This window comes from Paraphaeosphaeria sporulosa (assembly GCF_001642045.1).
Source record: "Paraphaeosphaeria sporulosa strain AP3s5-JAC2a unplaced genomic scaffold CC84scaffold_1, whole genome shotgun sequence".
In the NCBI taxonomy this organism is placed as follows: Eukaryota; Fungi; Ascomycota; class Dothideomycetes; order Pleosporales; family Didymosphaeriaceae; genus Paraphaeosphaeria; species Paraphaeosphaeria sporulosa.
Window position 1 is genome coordinate 253,749 of NW_017253360.1, and position 2,101 is coordinate 255,849.

A 2,101-nucleotide genomic window follows, 5' to 3' on the forward strand; every position below is an offset into this window, starting at 1 on the left:
ACCCTAACCCTAACCCTAACCCTAACCCTAACCCTAACCCTAACCCTAACCCTAACCCTAACCCTAACCCTAACCCTAACCCTAACCCTAACCCTTCTGGATTTAACATCTTGAACACCCTTAACATAGTAATGAGGACTCCTACTTCTTCCACGTTATTAGACGGTGCCGCGATTACTCCCATAAGTAACTCCAAGAGTAAGGTACATAAACCCGACTTATATTATGGCGACCGCAAACACACCAACGTATGGCTACTTCAGTTAGACCTCTACTTCTTCAATAATAATGAAGATCTCGACGATAAAAGGAAGGTCATCTTTATAGCCACCTACATGCGAGGTAATGCTGGAGATTAGATCCAACCCTACGTCACTAAGTACCTAGGAATGGATTACAATAACTATAAGGAGGAATATCTCAACCTCCACACCAACACAATCGACATTATTAAAGACTACCCAAACTTCAAGAAGAGTCTCCAATAGATATTTAGAATTACCAACAAGGTACCTATAGCTAAACGAGCCATCCAAACCATCACATAGAAACGATCCGTAGTAGAATATATGGCTGAATTTAGGAAATACGTTATATAGATTGAATAGGAGGACGAATCCCTAATAACTATGTATAGATAAGGACTTAAGAAATTTATACGTGAAGAACTCTTGCGTAGTGGAGCATAAGTTAATACTCTTAAAGAATTATATACTAAAGCTATTAGGATTAATGGAGAATGGTTCGCACTATAATAAGAATTCCAAAAGAACCCAAGGAATATTAGTTTTAGAAAGGCAGCACCTATCATCTATAGGGCGTCACTAAAGGCACCTAAGGGACACCAATAGTCACAAGGCAACTATGGATATGAACTAATGGAAGATGTCTAGTTTAATTATATAGGCAAAGGAAAAGGAAAGGCAGGCTTTTATAAGCCTAACCCACGCGTCTTAGATAGAAGTCGACCCAAGACAACCAAGACCCGTAAATGTTTTATATATAGTAAACTAGGCCACATTACTAGGAACTACCATTCTAAGAACAAGGTTATAAGGACCGTGTAGTTAAATGTACTATCCACTAGTAATGTAAAGGCAACCAATAAAGAATAGATAGTAATCACCAATATTAGGAGGCTCAAGATTAAAAAGTAGGATCAACTAAATTCACCTAACTCACAACTATACGAAGACCCAAACAGAGACTTAGACGTATACCTTAGTATAGAGGAAGAGCTAGATGTAGAAGAGATTATATAATCTCCTACTCCTTATCCTTAAGGCTGACGCCTTAAGAATAACCTAATAACACCCAACTACACACTAGAACCTAGATTAAGCAATAACACACCAAATGTATGGGAATTTCTAGAACCAAATTAACCTTAAGATGGCGACCTCGCCTATAGAATAGTAATATACCTAGACGGATAAATCTAACCTATCACATTTAAACCATAAGGAGGAGCCAAGATCTTAAAGGAATAACGGGATTAGGCTAAGATAGTATACAAGCACTAGCCCAAGAATAAGGTTTATAAGAATAAGGAAGTAAACTACGCCCTATAGTATAACCTAGACCACCAAAATCCCACGTATATATCCCTTAGATAGATATACTATAGAGAGGACACGTGCTGGATATACTACCAAGCAAAAGAAGAAAATAATAAATAACTAAAGTTTATATAACGCTATAGATAGGAATGGTTTAATTACCCTATTACTGGATGTGATGCACATCTATGAGATAAACGAGAACGATAATAGTTTCCTCACTACAACGCCGTGATAAATCAAGCTTACTTAATAATAGTAAACGGATAATATATACAACCATACTAGTATACGTATCTACACCCCAACTATGCCATATACATGGAGTAGAAGTACGTAAACGGATTTAAGGACCTACTAAAATGATAGATTACCTTCGTGGAATTCGAACCAGTAAAAGAAAATGGTGAAGCACTATAGAGCAGGGAAAAGTATCCTAACTAGGTGGAAACTAATAGCGAGAAGGAACAATACCTTAAGCATTAATAGAAGAAGGCTAGAAAGAATAACTATCTTACACCAGAAGTATATAACAATAATGT